This window comes from Rhinolophus ferrumequinum, chromosome 18 (assembly GCF_004115265.2).
Source record: "Rhinolophus ferrumequinum isolate MPI-CBG mRhiFer1 chromosome 18, mRhiFer1_v1.p, whole genome shotgun sequence".
NCBI lineage: Eukaryota > Metazoa > Chordata > Mammalia > Chiroptera > Rhinolophidae > Rhinolophus > Rhinolophus ferrumequinum.
The window spans coordinates 18,772,213-18,798,078 of NC_046301.1; the positions used below are offsets into that span (position 1 = coordinate 18,772,213).

The 25,866-nt window shown below is 41.0% G+C and overlaps 1 protein-coding gene across 3 annotated transcripts in view; it reads left to right on the forward strand.

Moving 5' to 3' along the window:
- Window positions 1-20,887: 20,887 nt before the first annotated feature.
- The window catches only part of SMAD1 (SMAD family member 1), a 69,659-nt gene continuing 64,680 nt past the window's right edge, over window positions 20,888-25,866 (forward strand). Inside the window, exon 1 of one of the 3 annotated variants that reach the window (XM_033135099.1) lies at window positions 20,888-21,136. The gene's annotated coding sequence lies outside the window, so the exon portion shown is untranslated. Of the gene's footprint in view, window positions 21,137-21,464; window positions 22,321-25,866 lie in introns of those variants that run through there. The other 2 variants (XM_033135101.1, XM_033135100.1) reach the window with 2 other exon arrangements.

Genomic DNA, 25,866 nt, shown 5'->3' on the forward strand with positions numbered 1-25,866 from the left:
TAAAGAAAAAAGACCCAAATAAACTGCTAGAGATGAAAACTACACCGGACGGGATTAACAGAGAGTAAACACTGTTTTAAGAAAAGATTAGCATATTTGAAGACATAGCAATAGAAACTATCCAAAATGAAACACAGAGAGAAAAAAAGAAGAAGAAAAATAACAGAGCACCATGGGTATGTGACAAGTGGAGTGCCTGCAGGAGAGGAGCAAAGAAGAAAGGAATGCTGAAAGGACTGGAGGAAATAATGGCTGAAATTATTCCAGATTTCATGAAGTGTATTGGAAATTTATTCCCAGCTTAATTAAAACTACCTGTAATTCAAGCAACTCCTAAGTGGCCATTGATGGATGAATGAATAAAAAACGTGTGGTGAGCGACCGGATGGCTCAGGTAGTTAGAGCGTGAGCTCTTAACAACAAGGCTGCTGGTTCAATTCCCGCATGGGATGGTGGGGTACACCCCCTGTAACTAAAGATTGAAAGCAGCAACTGGACTTGGAACTGAGTTGCGCCCTCCACAACTAGATTGAAGGACAATGATTTGGAGTTGATGGGTCCTCGGAAAACGCACTGTTCCCCAATAGTCCTCAATAGAAAAAAAAGAAAAAAAGAAAATGTGGCATCTATATATCATTCAGCCACAAGAAAGAAGGAAATTTTGCCATTTGTAACAACATGGATGAACCTTGAGGGCATTATGCTAAGTGAAATAAGTCAAAAGGAGAAAGACATATACCGTATATGATCTCACTTATATGGAGAATCTTAAAAAAAAAAAAAAATTAAAGAAAAACCAAAAAACTGAACTACAGATACAGAGAAGAGACTGATTGGTAGTTACTGTGAGTGAGAGGTGGGCAAAATCGATAAAGGGGGCCAAAAGGTACAAACATCCGGTGATAAGGTGAATAAGTCACAGAGATGTAATGTGCAGCATGGTGACTGTAGTTAGTATTGTATATTTGAAAGTTGTTAAGAGAGTAGATCTTAAAAATTATCATAATAAGAAAAAAGTTGTAATATGTGTGGTGATGGATAACTAGACTTGTGATCATTTTGCAATATATACAAATATCGAATCATTATGTTATACATCAGTTGTATCTCAGTTTTAAAAAAAATTCAACAAAGGTTCTACTGGGTTCTTTGTTGAAGCCCTTCAAGACAGTCATTAGAAACTAAACACAGAGAACTTGATTTTTTATGCACTCATCAAAAGACAGCAATTTCTACTTAAGAGAGGGAGGGTCGGAGGGAGGGAGAGAGAAAGAACGAGAGAGAGGCATATGAAGATTGTAAGTAGCACATTTTTACTATTTATTCAGAATAGAGTTCAGGATCATTTAATTCTAAATCACTGATGATTTTAGAACTGGAACAACTTCCAGAGATCATGTTTCCTCTGTTTATAAATGCAAGAACTGAGAACCAAGATGTTAACTAAGTTAAATGACTTGTCCAAGGTGACGTAAAATGTTAGTTACAGAATTGTCACTACTGTGTAATTTCCTTGATTCCCAGTCTAGACTGCCTCCCAGCAAATCAGAGGGGGGGAAAATCTCATCTCTTTTTTGTTTTTTCACTAACTCCCTGTACCCTGGCAAACCATAGGTCAATCCCAATAAACAAAATTGTTTACCAAAATACTTATTTCAGAGGAGAGCTGTGAAAATGTGGATACGTTTAGGGGATAAAGGACAGTCTGGGTTAACTGAAGTATGAGGTTTGGTTGAGGAGCAGTGAGAGAGAAGAACACAGCCGTGGTTCTCAGTGCATGGTCTGGGACCTGCCACCCTTTCAAAGGGTCTGTGAGGCCAAAGCTGTTTTCCCATCCATGCTGAGGCGTTATTTGCCTTTTCACACTCCTCTCTAAGGACACAATGGAATTTTCCAGTGGCTCCATGGCTTGTGATATCATAACAGATTAAATACAGAAGCAGATAGGAGATTACAGCTATCTTCTATCAAGTCAGACCTTGGAGAGATTTGACAAAACTGTGAAAGAATGCTACTCTCCTCATTGATTTTTTTGTTTTAGAAAATAGTTATTTTTTCATAAAATGTGGTATTCATGTTAACATTGAATGGGTTTGTACATGTTATATTTAAATACATAAGGAAATAAAAATTTTATGCAGTCATAGATTCTAATACAATAAATAGTGATAGATACAGCCCATATACATGAAAGCTCTTTGGGGTCAGTAATTTTTCAGAGTGAAAAATGTTTGAGAATGGCTGTTACAGAGGATTTCTAAAACTATGTTGAAGAATGTGTCTCTCACTTACAGGCAGTGGCTTTTCACTGAAGAGTTTTGAGCAGGGAAGTGCAAGATTAGAGTCGGGCTTTTGGGAAGACTTATCTGGCAATCTGTGGGGAGACAGACAATGAAGGGGCGTTGTGTGAAGATAAAACAATCAGAAGGTTGTAAGGGTGAAGTCAAGAAGCCAAGCCGTGAGATGGTGGGTCTAGATAGAAGAAGCAGGCAAAAAGAGAGCAGGCAGCAGAATTCATGGGAGAGACGATTGATGAGACGCAAGGGGCACTGGAGAAGAAAATGACCAGTATGTTCGCTAGTTGACCAAAACAGTGGTAGCAATATTATTAGGTTAATACAAAAGTAATTGTGGTTTAAAAGGTTAAAAACAATTGCAAAAACCGCAATTACTTTTGCACCAACCTAATAACAGAAATAAGGAAGTCAGGAAGAGGACATGTTCTTAGGTGGTGTGACTTTAAGCTTTGACCTGTTAGCCTTGAGGTAAAATTGTGACTCTGACCAGCAGATAGTTGGAAATGTGGACTTGGAGTTTGAGAGAGGTTAGTTCTTGTTGGGCACATGGAGTTGGGCAATGTTTGAGGTTGTGAGAGGTGAAGACATTCCCCAGGGAGATGCACACTGGGAGAGATAGAGATCAGAACGAAAGACCCAGAGGGCCAGCAGCAGGGGAGGCTCCACACCTAAAGACAGAGAGAGAACTGAGAGTTAGCAATGTCTCAGAAGCCAGAAGGGAGTGCTTCTAAAAGAAAGGAGGCAAAGGACACCCAGAAGCCCTTACGGTGGGAGTCTAAGGGGATTTCTGTTTTTCAGAGACGTCTCAGGAAACTTCAAATGTAATTTTATTGGAGTGGTGGATGTGAGGCAGATTGCAAGGGGCTGAGAAATGAGGGTGCGTTGAGAAAGTCTAAAAAGAATTGTGGCAGCAAGAGAGTAGAGTGAGAGAAGGTGGTAGCCTGCCCAGAGAATGGATAAATTCTCTGAGGGTAAAGATATTCGGAGAAGGAACAGACATCCCGGATAAACTGGAGTCAGAAAGGGGAAGACTAAGAAAGAGGAAAAGGATTGATTAGTGTCTAGAAAATGAGAGTGGCTAGAATGTGGGGGAGGAGGGAAGAACGGGTAACCGTTAAAGACAACAGAAGTCTAAGACACCTGTCACAGTGCATGCCACCTTCTATTCCTGCCCAAAACAAAATCAAAACCCAAAATGCTTATACGTGTAGATATCTTCTGGAGGTTTCACAATAGTCAACTTTTAAGAGCAATTTCCTGTGAAAAGTAGAACTTAGGATGCTTTTGTTTTTGTATATGCTTCTGTATAATTGGAAAGTTTTCAATTTTTTAATCATGGGTCAGTATTTTTTTTATATATAATTAAAAATATTCATCATTTTTAACAATCTGTGTCAAGGCCCCAATTTTAAACACTCTATCCCCGAGGACTAGGAAGGAAAGAAGGTATCTCTCACTTACTACTCTCTCTATATATGCTTTAGAATGTCTTAATGAGCATAAACTTCTTTTATAACTTAAAAAATTTAAGACATTCAAAATATTGTCACAAAGAGGAAATACAGTTGGTGTTGTATTCTGTGGTGTTCAAAGCTTAGTCCTGGGCCGAGGATACAAAGTCTCTGCCCTCGGAGAGTACAAATGGGACACGATGCAAAACAGCTTCTAAGTTCAAACTCAGTGAGGAGAATAGAAACATCATGACACAAATTATAAGGCCATTGGAACAGATAAGAAAAAAAGTAATTTGAAACTTTCAGGAGCAGTGTCAGTGGGCTATTGAGGACACCGGGATTTAGAAGTTTAGGAAAAGACTGCATGCTGGTGAAAAGGAGGCATTTACGTGCAAATCACTGATCAGAAGTCATTGTTAGGACAAAAAGCACTTTATAGAGAGGTGGTTAGCAGCTCTAGAGCCATCCTGCTTGGGCATGAGTCCTGGCTCCATCCTCTTTCATGTTGGATAGTCTTGGGCGAATTACTTAACCTCAAATGGGGATAACTGTAGTATTTGCCACATAACGTTTCTTCAGAATTATGGACATTTAGCAGGTTGCCTGGCATATGGTCTGCACTCAGTAAATATTAGTTCTTATTATTGCTCATCAAATTATATTTCCTTCTATTACATTATAAAATGTAAATGTAGTAACCTTGGGCCTCTAAGAATTCAATTAATATTTACAGCCTACTCCCAATTATGTATGCTAATAATAAAATAACATATCATGAGTATATAAATTCATGACCAATAAACATTCATTGAGAACACAATGCTTCCAGGTGTGCCAGAAAATGAATGAGACCTTATCCTTTCCTTAAATGCTAACTGCCAAATGAAATTAAAAAAAAAAACAAAAACATAACAATACAGGCCAGCATATGTCACATTCCAAATTCGTGATCCAGACCAAAGTGGTCCTGGAATTTGAAGGTGAGAGAAATCACTGAGGACAGAAACAATTAGGAAAGACATTGCAGAGGTAAGATTTGGATGGACTTAAAGAATACGTAGAACTTAAATAGGTCAGGAGAGGAAAGGGAATCCTAGGGAGGAAAAATGTGGTAAACAGAGGCTGGAGACAAAAAAAATGTGTGTGGTCTAAATGCAACCTGGTGTCCTGGAGTGTACCCTGGCACAGCCAAAGGACGTTAGAAAGAAAACTGGTGTTTAGCTAACAGTAACATATCAATGTTGTTTTCTTTATTTTGATCAATGTACCATGATAACAAAAGAGGGTAACATTAGGAGAAGCTAAGTGAGGCGTATATAGGAAGGTCCTGTACCATCTTCGCAGATTTTCTGTAAATTTAACATGATTCCAAATTAAAGTTTATCTTCAAAAACGTGCTGGTGAGTTTGTAAAATAGTGAGCAAACAAATATAACAGAGGCTCAGAAATTGGTTAGGAAAATCGTGGTAAAGTAAGATGAACAGGTGGATAAGGCCTGGATTGTAGAAGACTTTGGATGCCTGGTTGAAGATGTTGACTTGGTTCTGCAGTCCGTGTCGTGTCGTTGAAAGTTGATGAGGTGTTTGAAGGAGAAAGGAGCAGCGCTGAGCCTTAAAATGAGTGCTCTGTCCTCAGAGAATCTGGGATGTCGTCACCACCATTGGTTTGTATTTGTTCAACACCACACTCCCTATTTCAAGCAACACTAACATTCTCCCTTTAATATTTTCTTCAGTTATTGAAAGGGCAATGCTCAGTAGAACTACCAGATGGTAAGGGGAGATGCAAACGGTCTAATTAACGACCTCCCTCACCTCCGCATTCAAGACCTGAAAAAGGATTACTTGGCCTCACTCAAAAGCCATAGTCCAAGAAGCAGACTTTTCTTTATGAAACATTGGTGCTGGAATGGGTTGCCACTTCTACATTACACAGCCAAGAACAGTCGCTTGGAGAACGTTGCTTCATTGTAGAGAATCATTTAAAACACCCTCCAAGTTATGAAAACTTAAGGCAAACAGGCAATCCTTGCCTGTGAAAGTCTGTATGTAGATGTAGGTGTGCAAAACACATGTGTTTATTGCTTAGCAACACCTGCCTTTCGCCTTTGTGTGCATCTGGGAGACCCCTTGTTGGGATGTGCTGAGGTGGTTCCACGCAGGGAAGATGCCACGTGGACTGAACCAGGCTTCGTGGGGAAGACTTACTCCAGTGTGACAGGAGGTTGCGGCTGGGTTCTTCTGCAGCTGTGGCCCACCTGGCACTGTCCTAAGCCTTAGGGCAAATGGCTGGCCGAGCATGGAGTGTGAGCTAAGAGGGGTGGCCTCAGAGCTCAGCCAGGACACTGCTGAGCTAATGGGAAGGAAAGAGCTGAATCAATAGGAGTCCGCGTATCATAGCAATCACGAACAAATTTCCTGACAACAGAATGTGCAGGACCCACCTGTAACCTTATGTGGCAGAGACCCAAGCCATGACGTTAGTGGAATGGTCACAGTTCTGGCTTTCTCTCTCTTCCTAGCTTTCTGCAGCAGGACTCATGGCCTGTGAAGTAAGTTCCTAGTATTCCTGCCCAAGTAGCGGGTTTAGGGGAGGCCTTGGGAAGTAAGTGCACTTCCTGTCACTAAGGGCAGGTGGGTGCTCGAGCAATAAATTAAGTAAAAGTGAGGCGATTGTGTTTGTACTCCAAGTTAATAAAGTGGATCATTCCAGATATACTATTGACATGAATCATTTCCCTTATGGTATATCTTAAAATTTCTTAAACGTATTCCCACAACACCTGCAGTTAGCCCGATGTTTCTGGGAATATAAGAAGTAAAGCATGCAGCCTGTCTATGGGAAAAGTGGACCCATTTTTATATGTAATATAACGAGAGCTTTGAGAACAGGAAATCTGCACTTGCTAGTCCGGTTCTTTATGCTGCTTGTTCCGTCCATACTTGCATACTGCCTGTTTGAAGTCATCTCGCAGGAGCGACTAGGTGGGCCATTCCACGAAAGCAAGAGCTGTGCATTGCTTCTTGCCCTATAAGAGGGCCTAGTAGATGCTCAGTAAATATTTATTGAACAAACAAATGAATCTAGTGAGCTAACGGACGTGAAGGTATCCAAACACTGCATTGTAGGAGTGAAGATTGATGAGGCTTCGTTTCTGTCCATTGAAAACCCTACCAGGGAGGGAGAAGTTTCCTGGGAGAGGCTGGAGGGAGGAAGGGACACGTTGATACAAATGCACTGGGGAGAAGGCTTATGTGATGGAGGGCTTCAAGCTGGGACCCTTTAAGCTACACGGAGCCAAAGAACATTTGCTTACTGATGAGGATCCCTACCTAGAGGAAATAGAGAGCTTCCAAGAAGGGGAAATAAATCTCGATTTTTCTGGGCCTGCTGCCAGATATTCCAGCAGGTGACAGGCAAAAGAGACAATACCTTAAGACTTATTTCAGATTGTACATTTTCCATCCTGTGTGGGTTAGTCGGCCTTGTGTGATGTGTGTCCGGGAAGTATGGCACGTCCTTGAATAACATCATTTTGTTATAACGTTGATGAGAGAAAAAAAAATGTTTTCTCCCGGCCGGTGCCGCTGTCTGTGTAGAGCGTGCATATTCTCCCCATGTCGGTGTGGGTTTTCTCGGGGCACTCTGGTTTCCTCCCACATCCCAAAGGTGTTAGGTGAACTGACATGTCTAAATTGTCCCAGTATCAGTGCGTGTATGTGTGTGGATGGGAGTGGCTTTGTGATAGAGGGATGTCCTGTCCAGGGTGGGGTCCTGCCTTGTGTCCTGAGCGCCAGCCACCGCGACCCTGAACTGTAACAAGCGGGTTGGAATAGAATTACCTTACTTGTTTTTACTCATCTTTCTTAAATGTATGTATAGTTCACATTTGTTTGGATGTTTAATATTAGAAGTGTTTTGGGCCTTTATTTAGAAGTTTGGGGATGTTTTTGTGGACAGAAATATGTTGTGGGACTGAACACTTGTTTCTATCAATGAGCCTGTGGTAAAATTGGTTTGTTATACATTGTTTCGCGTAACGTCACAGTTTCCAAGAACTTATTGAAGACATTAAGTGAGGACTTACTATAACAGAGAATGTGGGGAAAGAAGTTTTCTGCTGTTTTCTCTATAATTTTAGGAGCTACACTGTGAGGGAGGCTTGAGGCCCAAGTCATATTGTGAGGTCTAGACTAAGTGAAAAGAAATGGGAAGGATGTACCTTATCCAAGGATTCCTGTAGCTGAGCATGTACTAAAAATTGATTTCTCCAAAGAGTGACTGAAAGGGTCAGAATAGCTTCAAGGACAGAAGAATATTTTATCTTTGATTTAAAAAAAGGACCATTTAAATGTGTGAAAAACAGTTTTGCCCAAAGAATAAACTAGTAGTGAGATTGTTTTACACAATTAGCATTATTAAGAAACTTAAGTAGAATAGTCAACTAAATTACCTGTATTTAACATACTTTTCCATTTAGATTTCATGCATTACTCTAGTAATAAATGTTTCACTATAAGCAGTATATTGATCACTTAGCAACAGAGATTTAGAGCCCAACCATTGAGTCTTCTATTTTAAATGAACATTTGGGAAATTAACTCATTTACAGGTATATACGGTACATTTCTTATGTTGGCAGACCCTGTGGTAAGTCTTTTGAACACACTGCTGAATAACACCCAGGCACTTGCCCGGTAGCAGCACATAATCTAGTGAGGAGATGCATACACAGAGATAAATCATAAAAATAGGTAGCACTGAGCTCTTACCAAGCACGAGCCAGCACTGTACGTAATTCTCACACCCTTACGGTGTAGCCTGTTAATCCATTATATGAGATGTGATCATAAAATACAGTGAATGTTTAAATAAAAAAAAGTATTACAGTAAAAGACCCATTGCCATTAATCCCCTTCAGAATACTCCCTCTTACTTCTAACACACTTATCCCATCATTCTTGCCCCTTTCTGAAGCAGTTCTGGAAGTCCTCTTTGTAAGTGTTTTTAGTTGTGCTGTCATGGCTGCCTCAATGTCCTGAATCAATTCAAAATGTTTACCTTTCATAGTCATTTTGACTTTGGGGAAGAGCCAGAAGTTGCATGGTGCCAGATCCGGTGAATAAGTTGAATGAGGACACACTGTAATGTTTTTATTGGACAGAAGTTGCCGTACCAGAAGTGATGTGTGACACGGAGCGTTGTCATGATGGAGGATGAAGTAAAGACACTCACAAAAGAGGACTTCCAGAACTGCTTCAGAAAGTGGCAAGAACGATGGTGTGTGTTTGAAGTGAGGGGAAGTATTTTGAGGAGGATTAATGGCAATGTGTCTTCTACTGTAATAAAATTTTTTATGTAAACATTAACTGTATTTTTTTTATCATTCCTCGTATAGATAAAGGAGCAAAGATCTTGAGTTTCTTGGCCAAATTCACGGCTAATCTGGTTCCAGAGCCCTTGAAACATTCCTCCACTTATATGTATATGCAGATGATGGACATGCAAATGATGGATAAATGCACAGTATTGTAAAAACACAGACTCAGGGTTTTGACTGGGGTGGAGAGAACAATGAAGGAAGTAAGCCCTAACAGATGAGCAGGCACTATAAGTGGATGGCTAACATGACCAGGGAGAGCCCTGTGTGTCCTCCCCCAGAGCTTGGGCTTTTTCTGTATTCAGGGAGATTCACTGATAGGTTCTAAGCAGGGAAACCACATGGCCAGTCTTGCATTTTAGATAGCTTTCTCCAATGGTTTCCTTAGAGAGTGGGTGTCAAACTTCAGCATATGTATCCACGTCACCCTGAGGGTGGTTGGACCCCACTGCCTGAGTTTCTTATTCAGTGGGCTTGGTGTGAGGCCTGAGAATCTGCTTCCTGGCAAGTGGCAGGTGATGCCACTGCAGCTGCAGGAACCACATTTTCAGAAGTACTATTGTAGAGGATGTATTCAAAGAGGGCACGGCTGGAGACCTCTTAGGAGGATAGGTCAGTAATTCAGGGAAGAGAAAGGAACATCTAAATTAAAATCTAGAACTAGAATATAATCTCTATGAGAGCAGGGATTTTGTCTGTTTTGTTTAGTTCTGTATTTCCAGCACCTAGATTAGTGCCTATCACATAGTAGGTGCTCAATAAACAGCCACCAAATGAATAAATGAATAATAGATTCAAGAAATACTCAGGAGATAAAACTGACCCTACCTGATGATGTGGGAGGTGAGATAGAACAAAACAAGCCTGACTTCCAGGTTTCTACTCTGGATGGCTGTGAGCAATGCCACTAACCGCCGCCCACACTCCAGGATAAAGATCATCTGTTTTGGATGTGTTGTGTTTGAAGGATGTGTGAGTTCCAGAATAAATCATTAGGTGGTTGGACGTGAGACTCTAAAGCTCAGGGAGTGAGAGCTCTGGACCAGAGAGAGAGGTTCCTATTTGGAACCCACTGGCAAATAGGTGGTCGTTAGAGACAGAAGTGGTAGACAGAGCCGTGAGATTGCGGAATGAAATCGCCCACAGGAAGTAGGTAGAGTGAGAAGAGCAGTGAGCTAAGAATGAAACACCAAATTTTATGGACGAGGCAAAGAAGGACCCCGTGAAAGAGGGACAAAAGAAGTGGTCAGGGAAGTAGGAGAAAACTGGGGGAGTGCACTGTCATGGGAGCCAAGGGTTTTTATTTACTTGTTCATTTTACTTTTTATTATATAAAATTTCAAATATAAAAATAGAGTATAGTGATTTCCCATAGAGCCATCAACAGTGGTGAACTCATAGCCAATCTTATTATTACTATATAAATTGTCCCTTCGGAGTTTTTCTAAGTTGTTTCCTGAGTTTTCTGAATTAACTCCAGTAGCATTTGATAGCTTTCTTGCTTTCTGTATGACAAGATGGGCCATACTCATCTTACCTATTTATTGGTCCACAGATTCAGTTATTTCTCTAAAATGTTCTGGTTTCTTTTACAGACCACAATCTCATTCCTTTTGCATTCATAATTGTTTCTAGGAATTTTCCTTCAAAAATCCGGAGAATATGTATTTTTAGATAAAATACATCATGAGTTCATGCTAATATTCCCAATTCAAATTAAGATTAAAGCATCTTTAGTTAAATTAGTATTTGTATTGCTTTTTTCTTATGCTGAAAAGTGTGGTTTGCAACACTGTTAAAATAATTACTTTTAAATATGTTTTTATGATAATTTCAAAATAAAAAGCCAAATATTATTAATACTACTAATAATACTGAAAACAGTTTAAGATTTTGTTTAGTTCCTTTTGTCCTTAAATTATGTTACAGTAGGAATTTACAGTCAGATCACTATTTTTTTGTCATTAAAATAATTCCTCTCTGTGTGTTTATGTCACAGTCTTGATTTACAGTTAGGTTCACTTGTTTCATTTTGATTTTCGTTTTCATTGATTCTTTTTTTAAAATTACTTTTGCTTTATAATTAGGTAAAACATTTCCATGGTTCCAAAGTGAAATCCACAAGCGTGGTATATTCAGAGAAATCTAGCTCTGTCCCTGTTTCCTCCATCTTATTCTCTCGCATCCCTGTATGAGCTTTTTTTAAAAAAGTTTTGGTTTATCCTTCTATTATTGTTTTGTTATGAGCAAATATACATAGATATATTTTCATATCCCTCCACTTTATTAAAACAGATGATCACATACTATACATGATTTTTTCTGCACCTCACTTTTTATACTTAACAAGATACCCTGGAGATCACTTCATGTAGCCTATAGGAAATAGCCCATACTCCTTATTACAGCTCCAGTGTATTCCATTATTTTAATTCAACCAGCCCTCTCGGAATGGATATTTGGGTTGTTTCCCAATTTTTACAAAGCTGAAGTTTTTTGAGAATGAAAGAATGACTGGTGGTGTACAGTGAATTCAACCCATCCAATAGAAGACAGAAAGGTATTCATTGGATTTGGCAATGAGAAGGTCAGTGAAGTATTAACCAGGGCTAAGTTGTACAAACACAACCTACCCAGCAGTATGCGTGGCCCTAGCTGAGCAAGAATAGTTTCAGTGTTATGATCCAAACTGAAATCAGAGTATAGCAAGTTATGGGGTGAATGTAACATAAGAAAATGGAGGCAGCAAGAAGTATAAACTACTCTTTCAGGAAATGTGGATGAGCAGAGACATGGAGCCATAAGTAGAGAAATATTTCAGAACAAGAGGGGTTTTGTTTTTGTGGCTCTGTTTTATATGTTTATAAATGTATAGCTGTATTTTTAGGATGGAAGATGTTAGTAGAGAATGTTTATTGTATCGGGGAAGGATCCATAAAGAGAAAGAGTTAAAACAAGAGGAAAAGAAGGTGTTGTAGGCAGAGAAATTCTGTAATTCTTCATTTTGGGAGATAAAACTATTGAGGTTGTTGAAAGTATGATAGGAAAATATAAATGTGTGACAAGCATTGTTTTAAAATACATTTTCTGAAATTTACAGGAACTCATGTCACTATGAAAAGGCAAATTTCACTGGCCTGATTCTTGTCCTCTTGAAGCTTATAATAAAAGAAGCATTTATCCTTTATCCTTGCTATAGTGTTCTATCCTTTTCGGTCCATCACTATCACTAACCCCTAGTTCAAGCTGCCATCTCCTTTTGTGACCATGTTAGGAGCCTTGTAAGGCCGTCTGTAGTTCCTACTTTTCTACAGAGAAGCCAGGACAGTGTAGCTCAAATCCTGTCTGTCCCCTGCTTTAAAGCATTCAGTGATTTCCTGTTGCACTTAGCAGAACTCCAAAGCCCTTGTGAGGGTCTAAAATGATTATCTGTAACTTCTTCAGCCTCTTTCTCATTGTCGACATCTCAGCTCAAAGCTCTTCGCTCAGAGAGGCCTTTTTCTGGCCACTTTATCTAAAACAGAACCCTACCCATTCCCTAAAGTCATAATCTATCGAATTGCCTTGTTTTATTGTCCTCGTAGCTTGTAAGATCACATCTTAACTTGTGTTGCTTTCTTCATTGTCTATCTCCTCACTTAAAATATGTGCCAACCAAAAGCAAAAGCTCCTTCTTCACTGTAGTGACTCTAGTGCCTTAAACTGTGCCCAGCATACAGTAGGCACTCAGTATGCATTTGCTGACTGAATTAATATTGTTCTTTGACTTTTGCTGGGACCTTCTATAGGAAGTCATCTTCCCATCTTTTTACATATTAGTTTCTCTCCTTTGATTTGACACACAGCATTTCAACTTAACCGTTAATGGTTTTTGCAGTCAAAACAACTGCAGAAATTTGAAGTGGAAAAAATTTGAGTTTGAGCTCCCTAAAAACAAAATGCAAACTTCAGGGAGCTTTATTTAGGCAAAGTGGAGTATCCCTGGGTTAACTGGAAAAAAACCTGATCACCTTGTCTCAAGTGGGAAAGTGCAACATTAGCCTTTCTTTTGAAAGATGAGCTAACTCAGGGTATATGCTGATGGAGAGCGGAAGAATCCTTTAGGAAACCAGAAGAAGGGCATTCTCTGAAAGGAGGTGACCCTTGTGATCCACAGTTGTACAAGTAAAGTTCAGCCTGTGGCTGTCCCACTATGTTAATGCCTGAGACTTTCTAATCTGGAGGTAAAATATTGGAAAACTAATTTGGCCACAGATTTATGGCTAAATATTCCAATCCACTTTATAGATCATAACAATCATATTTTGAGTTCCATCTGTCTGACTTCTGGGTGTGGTTTTTATTTGCCTCCATACTCAGAAGAGGAAGCAGATGTTATTTGTTGACCATCCTCCAAAAAACCCTAGACAGACGGTGCTCAAATATAGTTGATTCAATGGGATACACAAGCCTTATAGATTGATTGCTATTGATCGTTGTTTTTATTTTCAAATAAGATTCTTCATCACAACTGCTACAGTTGGATAACATTAGTTAATGTATATCATACAAAGCAAGATTTTTAAAAGAGAAATCTTTTGGACAGTAAAGGATTTGCTATCTTTATTCGTACAATGGACTTTAAAGGTGACAAAACAACAGTAAAAATTCCTGTCATAAAATATATTATCCAAAGAAATAAAAAGTTAAAGTTTAATGCAAAATTTCACAGGCTTCTTTTTGTCAGTTTTGTCCATTTATCATAAAAAATAAAAATAAAAACCTAAGGTATGGTATATCTTCCAACTGAATTTATATATGATTTTGTCTTTGGTGCTCATTTCTAAATGCCCTAAATTCTATTTTGGAGTCAAAACTTCTTAGGTGTGGTCATGTTCACAGCCTTTGAGATTTACTTCAGCTCCTGAAATCATTTTTCTTATTGCCTCCCTTCCAACCAAGGGTAAGGTACTGCCTTATCAGTGCTGTGTTTTTAAGTGCCTGTTTGTGTTCAAAAGAAAAACAAAAAAGACCCACCTGGGGAGTCTCCTCCTTACAAATGAAAAACCGTTGATTCCTCCTTATACTCAGGAGGAAAAATTGTTCCACTTTACTCATTTTCCAGGATTAAATTTTGGAAGAAGAATTTATTTTAAAGTAAAATACCTCAGTAAAGTTATACCTTAACTTAGAAAAGCTGGTCTGTCTTAGCAATAACTTAATATGACAATTGTCTCAAATACAAAATGCAGAGGCTGCACAGGTCTGAATCTGACCAGAACAGAATATTTTTACATAAAACTTTTTCAAGTTCCTGAACAGAAATTTACAATAGTTTCATGACGTCCCTAACTTAATACCAAAGAACAACTTGCACATTCTCTGGGAAATACTAAAGCCTAATGTAAATGAATGTGCCTATCATCTTTAAGGGATAAAGAGGGGGATTATTAATATACCAAGTACTTCAAAAGATTACCTGCCTAAGTGTTCATAAGTCGCAAGCATTATAGTCAGAGATAAATGACAAATATAATAAGGAAAATGAAAAGCCTTCTGTGGTAGGGACTCTTAGTTACCTATCCAGTATTCAGTGGGGTGCTGGTAAATGTTTAACAACTGGCTCTCAAAAAAAAAAGCAGAGAGGGGGAGACTTAATTTGTGGTGTTTGCTGATTTTTGTGGTGTAAATACTCCCACTGTGACCCATTTCAGGCTACCAATGCGTTTAACAACCACCTTGTAAAAAACCTAAAATTTAAACCATCGGCTCTCACAAGCCAGAGTGAGCCATTTGGAGCACATTGCTACATTCATTCTCCCTTCTTTACCACTAGCAAAAATTCCATTTGGTTGTGCTGGCAATTTTCTAAGATTAAAAGTGAAAAACATGACATTTTCCAGCCATCTTTGCGGATAGGGGAGACCATAAGACAGTATTTACTGATGAGAAGATGGTGGGTGTCATGGTAGTGGTGATGGCCCACCATAGATGGTGGTGCTGGTGGTGTGTTCTCTAAAGTGTCTTTAGACTCAGTCCACCTCTTTCGTCTTTATCCTTTTTCTTTTCCCCTGCCTGGAATGCAGACATGATGACTGGAGCTACAGCACCCATTTTATAATCAACAATGAAGGAGAGGCCAAGGAAATCACAGAGACCTTGGCCTTGACATCCTTGAGTTGCCTCCTCATTCCTGGAATTCCTATTTCTGATCTTCTTTTTTCATGAAATAAGATAAATTCCTATTTTTGCTTAAGCCACTGTCATTTAGGTTTTGTGTTAAATGCAGCCAAAGCCAGCCTTTCAACTCGGGTGAACTTGCCAATGGATGCAGATCTAGTGAAGAGAAATTGCTACCAGAAACAAAATTAATTTTTTTCCTGATAATTACGTAGTCATTAAAACTTTTAAAAACTGAATAATCCACTAAATAATTTTTCTGGTGTAAGTCTACCTAAAATACTTGACTTTGGAGGCAGAAATTTATTTTCACCACATCTCTATGAACACTGAGTGAAAAGAATATTGGCTACCTCTATTGAACACATATATTATACCACATACCATGTTGTATGACCTTGAGCAATTCACTTAACCTCTTGGTGCTTCAGTTTCCTCACCTGTGAAATGGAGATAATATAAGAGATGTATCATTAGGGTTGTTTTTAAGGATAAAGTACTGTTCAAAACAATGCCTGGCAAATAGTAAACACTAAATAAGTGTTAGCTGTTGTCATCATTATTATTACTCCCCACAAGCCCTGTTCAATAGGCACTGATGTTACCAGCAGATGAGGATAATGGCATCTATCTCACAGAGAGATTCTAAGACTAGAAAGAGATGATGCTTCTCAAGCGTTTAGCATTGTACCAGGTAACACTCAGTAAACTCTAGCTAGTATGAGCTCCTTACGTATTATGAGCTTGATGCACAGCAGCAGTCGAATGAGGCTCTTTTAGTGAGATTTGTGCCAAAATACTGTGTCGGTAAAGGAAAAAAATCTAGTTTTTTGTGGAAGGGAAGGCTAGTCATTATTTATCCACTTCTTTAATATACGTACGGGGTTTCATAATATACAAGTATAATTCACGGCACAGCAAGAGGAAGGGAGCAGAGAAGGCCTCAGGGATGAGGCTTTGGAATAGAGAAGAGATAACTCTGTTAGGACACCTGGAATTGGACCCGATTCTGCCACTTACTAGTGTTTTGGCCTTGAGCAAATTACTTAACTTTTCTAGATGCCATTTCTCTCAATTGTTAAAATGAGAATGTTGAGCTCAACAAACCCATCCATTGCAGCTTTAAAAATCGTTTTTGTTTGTTTGCTTAATATCTAGAAGATGATGTCAGGCCTTAAAGAATAGGTAGAATTTTGAAAATTGGAGGAGCCAGGATCATATACCAAGGATGAACGAAGGATATCATGTTTAAATGCCTTTTAAATATGAAAAAGGAGGAATATCATATCCAAGTATGAACAAAGGATATGATATTTAAATAAAATAGAGGAATATCGTTGCAAATTTGCCAGCGTGTGTGTTGGAGTGTGAAGGAGACCAGGCAAAAATGTGTGTCAGAGTCATACTTGGAGGGACCTTGGGATCCAGGATCCTGTCCTCTACCTGCCTCAGCTGTCTCTGGTCACAACACTAGATCTTGGCATTACCCCAAACTGTCCCAGCTCTGTGATTTCAATTTCAAGCATCCTGTTCTCAGGCTGTTCCCCAGGTGTTGGGAGTGGTTCCTAACTCCAGCAATTCTTGGACCCCACTGAGACCTTCAATCTATAATCCTCTCACCTCTCCCTTTGCCCCCACTCCTTTGTATCCTCTCGGCCCTCCTTCTCACAGTTCCGCATAGTCACACCCTTGCTAACACCCTCTGTTCTCAGATACCCTCCCTCCATCACACCCACCTGTACAACTGCAGCCCTGGTTAAACCCAGCTCTGCCCCGTATGGCTGAGGAGGCTGGAGAAGAATCCACAGCCATGCTGACTGGCCTTGCTTTAAATTCATGACCACTAACCTCAAAGAGGCAGTTAGGAGCTCTGCCTGGCAATCTCACCACATTTCCAATGTTCATTTGCTCTCAAACTCTCCCAGAATATCAGTGCTGCATATCGGCTCCTCTCTTCCACGCTCACCATTCTCAGGAAAAACATCCTCCAACATCTCTTCCACGCTCACCATTCTCAGGAAAAAGGGTGCATGGCTATCCCACCAAGATAAGAGAAACAGACAGAAAAGAAGGTTCCTGTGTTTCCACCTCCACAGCCACTAGCCCACGAGCACTTGGGCCCACACACTCCGCCTCCCCTCCTGTGGCTGGCTCTTTGTGGCTCTTCTGTGAATGGGGGAAAGAGACTCAGCTCCAGGGTCTTTGCCCTTCTCTTACCTCTGCTTGGGAGGTTGGAAAACCTCCTCCCAGGTCATGTGGCATGCTGCCTCTTCCTTCAGGACCTCTTGTCAGTGAGCTTTTCCCTATAGAAATATCAACCTCCCTATTCCCAACCCCTCTAATCTTGCTGCTTCCATCCCATGTATGACCACCTAGCATATTCATATACAGTCAAGGGCCGCTTAACGATCTGAATACTGAGAAATACATTCTTGGGCTATTTTATTGTTGTATGAACATATCACAGAATGTACGTACAGGAACCTAGATGGTGTAGCCTACTACACACTAGGTCATGTGATCTGGCCTATTGCTCCTAGGCTACAAGCCTGGACAGCACATTAGTGTATGAAACAACACGAGATTAAATCAAGCACAAGAGAAAATGATGCAATCAAGAAACTCGATAAGCATGAGCTGTATGAGGCTGCTGCTAACCTGGCATTTAGGAAACTTTTTATTTTTTTATAAGTAGAAAGAGAACACTCTAAAGTAATGATAAAGTCTATCATAGTAAATCCATAAACCAGTTACATAGTCGTTTATTATCATCAATTCTCATGGACTGTACATGATTGTATGCGCTATACTTTTATAGGACTGGCAGCACAGCAGGCTTGTGTATACCAGCGTCACCACAAACACATGGCAATGCCTTGTGCTATGACATCACAATAGGAATTTTTCAGCTCCATTATAATCTTATAGGACCACCATTGTATATATATGTGGTCTGTTGATGATTGAAGTGTCCTTCTGTGTTGCATGCCCGTATGTATTCATTATTTGTCTTCCTTGATGAGAGTAGGGAGTTTTCTCTGTTTTGCCACCATATCTCCTGTGACTTGAACAATACTTGATTCGTTCATTCAACAGGTATTTAATGAGCTCCTATCAGGCATTGAAAGTATAGTAATAAACAGAACATTGCTTTTGACTAAGTAAGAGGTTAGGTCCTGATAAGTAAACCATCCATGCCAAACAGGGAAAGAGAATATAAAATGGGAGGGGTATGCAGTGTGTGTGTGTGTGTGTGTGTGTGTGTGTGTGTGTGTGTGTGTGAAATTTTAAATAAAGTGGCCAGGGTAGACTTCATTGCAAGAGGAAACCTTGAGTGAAGACGTGAGGGAGCTGAGGGAGTGGCCCATGTAGACATCTGTGGTACCGGCTTTCCAGAGAGGAAACAGTTAGTGCAAAGGTCCTGACATAGCAGTGTGCCCAGGTTGTTCCAGGACTTGTAAGGAGGCCAGAGTGACTTGAGGAAGTGAGCGAGGTAGAGAATAGGAGACCAGGGTAGAGTGGTAGAGAAGGGCGGGGAGGAAAAATCATGTACAGTCTTGTACACATTGTGAGAACTTTTACTTTGAGTGAAATGGGAAGCCAAGGGAAGATTTTGTTGTTTTGATACTATATTAGTATACAACCCATATTCAAGTTTTCATAATTGTTCCAATAATATCCTTTTTTTTTATTCTTTATTTTTCTACTTCTTGGCATTGAATACCAAATGCTTGGCCATGGCAGTGTCCTTTTATTTTAAAATACAATTTTCTATCCCTGTTTACAAAAATAAGTTGCACAAGGGGCAAAATCAAATTTCATAGATTGTGTAGTATCAATAATTACTATTTGGGGCTAGTAGGATTTCACTAAGAAAGGTCATCCATTGGCTAAACAAATTAACAGTTTTATAATGTCATTTTATAGCTTTTGTCCCTAACCCAGGATCCAGTCAAGGATCATACACTGCATTTATTTGTCATTCCTTTTAAAAAAAATAGCTTTATTGAACTAAAATTCACATACCATGTAATTCACCCATTTCAAGTATATTATTCAATGATTTTTAGTACATCCACAGAATTGTGCAACCATCACCACAAACTAGTTTTAGAACATTTTGTTAGCTCCCAAAAGAAACCCCATAACCTTTAGCTATCACCATCTAACCTCCTCCATTCCCCCAAACATAGGCAACCACCATTCTACTTTCTGTCTCTGTAGATTATTTGCCTATTCTAGATATTTTATATACAGTAGGTAGAAGTATACAATTTGTGGTCTTCTGTGCCTAACTTCTTTCACTTAACAATGTTCTCAAGGTTTATCCATGTAGCATGTGTCATTCCTTTTTATGACTGAATAATGTTCCATTGGATGGAGATAGCACATTCTATTTATCAAGGGTTTTGAACAGAAGGACCTGATCTAAGTGGCATTTAACAAGGCTCACTCCAGCTGTTGTTCCAAGGAGCAGAGAATGATGAACTGTGTCAAATGCTGCTTTTAGGAAAAATAAGATGAGGCCCAAGAATTGACCAGTAAGTGCTCAAATAGTTTAACAAAGAAATTAGCAGAAACATTCTGATCTATAATTTATAAACTGTTATTTTGTGTTTTGTGGGGTTTGTTACATTTTCTTTGGATAATTAAACATGGAATGCAGAAATAGTAAAATAGTTAAGAATTTTAAATGGAATGTGTACATGTAAACGTATGTGAACAACTAGAAGTACCATTAATTTACAGAGGTCTTTGACATTTTATTTTGGTGGTAATGATACTTGTGGTTCATGTAAAATTTATTCCTCAGGATTCATCTCTAAACATAACGTTATGGTAATTATCCAAGATTTCATGCCAGCTTCCAGAGAGCTGGTTAATAGAAAAATTAATTCTTACAAAAAGGTATTTTCAATGTCTGTGCAGATCAGGTAGATGAGAGCTAGTCTGTTTTAATTGGGGGGAGGGGTATCATCTAAAAGATTGTAGAAACTGGGTCAAAAATTTAGAGTGCTATTGTGGCATCTGTCATTATTTGGAGCAATGAGGTTACCTACTCGAACCATTAGGCACGAAACGCATGTATTGATTCACATGCAATTGATTCTCACGCATGTATTGGTTCACAGGCTATCCAATTCTGAGTACGTGCAACTTCCGAGGCTTGCAAATCATTGGGGAGTAAGTGAGGGGCAATGAAAACTAGACACAAAAAGCGAGTCTGAAACGATAATTGTCAAACATGTACTCCACATTAATAGAACGTTCCGGTGGGCGCGGTGGACGTGTAAATGAACATTTCAGAAAATAAACGCTGAACACAGAACTTCACTTGCAGATAATGCACCAAGTCCGCTCACCCGGACGAAAGGAGGCAGGGGGAGGCAAGAATGCGCGTTGTTTTCCCTGCTGGAATCAAGGGGGCCGGGGGCTGGGGCCGCTCCCCTCGCGGTCCTCTGGCCTCCCTGCGCCGCGCTCGCGCCGGCGGGGCGGGGAATTTGGAGAGGATCCCTGGTCGCGCGGCGGCGGCGGCGGCGGCGGCGGCGCGCGGGTGCGCGTGTGAGCAAACGAGCGGGCGGGCGGGCGAGTGCGCTGGGTATTGGCAGCGGAGGAGTGGAGGCTGGGCGGCTCCGACTCCCTGACGCCAGCACGACCAGATCAATCCAGGCTCCGGGAGCGAGAGGGCGGGCGGGAGGAGGAAGGAGAGGCCGAGCGGCTCAGCCCGGGCCGAGGCGCGGGGAGGGACCCTGCGAGCGCAGCGCCTGGCCGGCCGGACCGGGGCCGCGGGACCCCGCTCGTCCGGCCACTCGTGCGCCCGCGCGGACGGGCGCGTCGCCAACCCGGTAAAACGAAACATACCCGATCCCAACTTTCCCCTCTGCCGCGTCCCCGCCCGCCTGTCGGCACCCTGGACTTTCCAGCGCCGCCGCTGCCTCAGATGGGACGGGCGCGGGCCCGCAGGGCGGCCGCGATCGGCAGGGCCCGGCGCGGGCCGCGGCGGGGAGGCGGCTCTTCCCCGCGTGGGTCGGAACGGGGACCCCCCCTCCCCCATGATGGCGTCTCCCAGTCGCTCTGAGGAGCGAACCTGCCACCTTCTTCTCTCGCCCCCACCGGCCGCCCCGGGCTCGGCCGGGATTCCCCTTGCGTCTTTGTTGGGTCTGCGGTGGGGAAGCCGCGTTCCTTCGCTGGAGCCTCGCCCCCGGCCCTGCCCGCGGCGGGACCTGCGGGACCTCCGGGCCACCCTCCCCCTCCGCCCGCTCTCTGTTTCCCTTTCCTTTCCTGCAGCCGGGCCCAGGCCCGTCCGCGCGGCCGGCGGGCCCATTGTGTCCCGCGCCGGCCCGGGCACCCTTGCGGGAGTTGGAGGGCGGCCGCCGGCGCTGCCCTTTAAGCACTCGGCGCCTCGGGGAGCCGGTCTCGCAGGAAGGGGACACCCGGTGCCCTGGGTCCCTCCGCGTCCCAGACAGGTTCCCTTCTCTGCCCCAACGACCCTCTTGGGGGTCGAGGTCAAGGGAAGTTCGCACCGAAATTCCCTCTAATTTATTCAAAGGTTTGGCGGCGGCGCGTAATTTTTTTTTTTTCCTCTTCCGCCTACACCCGCCTGCGTCTCCAAGTGTCGTCTCATTCCTTTCCCTTGACCGGATTCGATTGCCTCACTGCATGTGTATTTGTGAGTTCGCTGTTGAACAACTGTTCTTTTACTTTGCTCCCTGGCTTTGTGAGGGTTTCTCGGGGTTGTTTCTGTAGAAGGTGGGGGTGGTGGGTGTGAGAGCAGAGAGAGACGTGGGCTTGTTTTTCTAGTTGCCAAATACATATGAAGGCTTAAAGGGAGAGCGTTTCCCTACTGTACTTAGGAAGTGAGGAAGGACAGACGCCCGCCGGATCTCACAACTACAGTGGTGCGGCTTTTGTTTATTTTGAGGCGCTTACGATTTTTAAATACACTGTGCGAGATCTCCAGGAAGGCGAAGGCTTCCCTTCTGAAAATGAGGCGCGGCTCAGAACCATCTCCTGAGAAAGCATCGTTTTCGTGAGTGCTGTTGACAACTGGCCTTTTTCTTCCTCCCAATGTTCTCTTTCCATTGTATCTGAAGTTGCAAAGTAGGGGAAATTGATACAGAAGTTGCATGATTTCGGTGTGTCTTTCCTGTGACTGACACTCTCAGCACCTAAATCACAGAATGCCTTTATTTCCGAACATTTCTTGCTCTAACTGCCTGCCGTGGATAACATGCCCACGTTCAGTAATGAGAAAACTGTTCTCTGCCCATGTTGATTTTTCACCTTGCTGATAATTACCACTTTACATTTTATTGGAGGTGGGTGAGCTGTACTGGAACTGTTGAAAAAGAATGGAGGTAGAGGCAGTGTTCACCGCCCCAGCATTTTCAATTCATATAAATATTCTGCGTCAGTGTTATTCTGATGGAGGTACCTGGCCTAATAGGCAATACTGGTGAAAGTGTTTGTTCTCCCCTCTCCCGCCCTCTTTCTTTCCCCTTTGCAGTTATTTGATATTTCTGTGCAGGTGGTGTACATTTGTGTAACACTGCAATTTTTAGGAAACTGTAACCAGGGTCCTGAGAGATGATTTTCTAGAGGTGGGTGATGCTAGAGCCTTTGGAGGATCCAGGTGGTATCGGGTTTCTTCTAAGGGTAGGGATTTGTCCTTGATTTAGTTTTGATCCCTCCAACCATAGGTGTGTAACCAAATCCATTTTTCCTATTTTCAGTACCCTTTGATTTTATACCCTTGAAGAGCTGAGGACCTTTGCATTTTGGAGGAATGGCACTCTTTAGGCAATTAAAATTTTTAAGCTCTTCCACCTCTTGGAGTTTAATAATTAATTCCTTTCTACTGAGTTCATTAAAGTATTAAGAGGAAGTAAGTCTCATTTTCCTAAATATATTTGTTAGTTAAAAACTAAATTTCAGACTGTAATTGTGATTTCTAATAATTCTGGATTAAAGATAAAACATAGTAACTTGGTTAGATTGGAAAAAGAATAAACTTGAACAAAAAGAATAAACTTGAGTGTAATTAGACGAGTATATTTAAACTGCAGTCGCCTACATAATCAAGGCCAAGTTGTGTGTGTATAAAAGATCTCATTTGTGTAGTCTTACAAGGCTAATGGAGGCATCATTGAGGCTTTATAAATAATGTAAGTTGTGTATAATGTAGAGTCTCCAGAGACAGCAGAGAAAGCATCATTACCAGCCTTTTCAACCTGCTTGAGATCTTAAATTGATTTACAGCACTGAACTGGTGCAAAATGATACATCAGGATGACATGGGGTCAGCCTGTAAAAGTCTATGATGTCAGCCTATTAGTTCAGTCATCATAATTAAACCATATTACAGGGGCAGCTAAGCAGGAGTCTGGCGTTATACTTCAGATATGGGTGGTACATGGATTTTGTTTATAGTGGAAAGGCTGAACTGGCCAGGAATGCTGATTTTTTTTTTCTGAAAGAGCGGAAGGTTTACAGAACTCTGAATTTCTGAAAAAATTGAACAGAAATGCAGAGATGTCTAGTCTGCGTTTAAGTAGCTTTCCATTCGGTAGTGGAGAGACATGCTTTGGGGGTGCTGATAAGGACCTTGGCAGCTCTGATCCCTGTAGTGGGTCATGCTTTGTATGAGCTTCAATTTAACTTGACCTTAGGGACCTTCTAAAATATCAGAGGACAACATACTTCTTATTTCTGATCCCTTTATTAGAACTTAGTTGCCCTGTATTGATGTATCCGCTGACATGTTATATCTTTATCTAGTCATAGTTATCAGGTCTCCACTGAAAAATATATTTGAATTGCACACATGAACAATTCAGAAAAAGAAGACCCTTGTTTTTTGCTTAGTTTTCTGGCAACCTTTATTCAATTTATGGGTCATCTAAAGCTGTGCTGTCCAGTAAGGTAGCCAATAACTACATGTGGGCATTTAAGTTGAAATTAATTAAAATTAAGTAAAAATAAAAATGCATCTTCTCAGTAGCACTGGCTACATTTCAGGTGTTCAGTAGCCACCTATGGTTAGTGGTTACCATACTGGACAGTGTCGGCATAGAACATTTCCCTCGTGGTAGAAGGTTCTATTAACGGTGCTGCTCTCCTTTTCCTCCCTTTTTACTCATCTTTCAGTTACTTCTCTGCTTGTTACCTCTGCTGAGGAGTTTGCGGGGCCAAAGAAAGAAAGAGATAATCAGTTAATTTTGCTACTAAGGGATTATTAGTTGCTCTTGTTAAAAAACAGTTGGGATGTGACCGTTGAAGCTAGTAGAGAAAATGAGGTTGACTTTCCGTGTATTTGTCATTGGTATCGCGGGTTCTAATTTGACTTAGAGCTGTGGGTAGGAGAAATAATTGTAGGTATTTCTTTTCTGAGTTTTTACTGTTGCCTTGTTTCTAATACCGCTATCTCATTTAAGCCTCAAAACTTTCCTGAGTACTGTTGTAACTTTGAGTCACATTTGACAGGTAAAGAAACTTGAGTTTGGTGTGATTCACTGCCTTGCCTCAGGCTACACACCTAGTGGTGACGGTATGAACCACGAGGTCTGACTAGAGCCTCACTCCTAACTATTACATACACCCACATAATCCTTGTTCTGCCGGACTCGATTATTCCAGTAGAGACATGACTGTGCTTTTATTTTTTAGGCCTTTAGACAAATTTTGTGCTATTACGCTTTTCTTGGTTATCTTTTCAGTGTTTGAAGGAAAGGAAACATAATGTTAATACATAGCTAAGCAGAACAGAATAGGAAGAATAAATCTGACATAAAAGTAATGCATTTCAAAGCCAATTTAGTTTTTTGCTTTTCTGGATAATTCCTGCCACTTTCCCCTTGCATTTTTCTTGTATAATCATAAGCTGGTGGTACTGTAAAAGGAAGTTCTAGTGGTTCAGTTTATCTCATCAAAATTAGTCTTCCCTTGGCTCGTGAACACTGCAGCTTGAGATGTGAATAATTTTATTGCAAATTCCTTAGCATTTTTTTCCTTACATTTAATGCCGACTTTTGTGTCGTCTTTATAGTTCAGTCATTCTTTCTTTCTTTTTTTTTTTTTTTTGGTCCGGGCAGTTGAAGAATCTGATGAAACCATGAATCATATACCTTCTTCTTCTCACTGCCGTCCTCTAATCCGAATGTTCTTACATGCCCTGGGAGGCTTGTGTGTACACTTACGTATCCAAATTGTGTGATATTTCAGATGACGGGCATCCATGGCACTGCCTTGCTAAGTGCATTCGTAAACATTAAGATTTTTATTTTTCTTCATAGAGAATAGAGCTGTTTAGTGTTAAAAGTTGCTTTGAGGATTTTCTGATCCAGTTGGTTTATATCAAGTTGTGCAATCTGAGGTCCAGAGAAGATAGCTGACTTGCCTGAAGTCACCCATCTAGTGATCAGGAGAGGGAAAGCCAGACCCTGTGTCACTCTTCTTGTTGTTCAGTTCCCATTTGTTTCTTTGTTTTCCCCCACCGCACTCGCAGTGTTCCTGAGGCTTTGGTGTGAGCATATCCAGTGTATGGTAATTTGGGGAGGGGAGAAAAGAATTTCTTGGT